Source organism: Penaeus monodon, chromosome 32 (assembly GCF_015228065.2).
Source record: "Penaeus monodon isolate SGIC_2016 chromosome 32, NSTDA_Pmon_1, whole genome shotgun sequence".
NCBI classification, from domain to species: Eukaryota; Metazoa; Arthropoda; class Malacostraca; order Decapoda; family Penaeidae; genus Penaeus; species Penaeus monodon.
Window position 1 is genome coordinate 18,527,025 of NC_051417.1, and position 508 is coordinate 18,527,532.

The window sequence follows — 508 nt, forward strand, 5'->3', positions numbered from 1 at the left end:
GTATCTCAGCCTCAATTTTGATGAGTAGGGCACCAAGTTAGCGCACCTTAGACGCATATTTTTTCTGGCATATTTCTTTGTGCAATTCAATCAACACGAAAGGATATCTTACCACTTACTCTTGAATATGATTTCCACAACACTCATTAATCGTGCACAGGTGTGTAAACTATTCCGAGAAGAGCAATCAAACGTGTAGCAGAAAATTGTGACATATCACGTCTAATACACCTCAAATATATACTGTTCGTGTGACATTTATAACAATGATTTGCACCATAGTCATGCTAAAAAATAACACCCACTTACTCTTCCACTTGTTCCAATGAAACTGTTGCTCAGTGTGGTAAAGAAACAAACATAATCCAAAAAAGTTGTTTATTTATGGGGAAAATAAATGAACAAAAGAGTACAGTATGCGTACTGATAAAAATAAGAAAAAAAACAACATAAAAATTATAATTTTACAAGGAAAATCTCACCTTATATGTAGTGTAACGTAACGAGA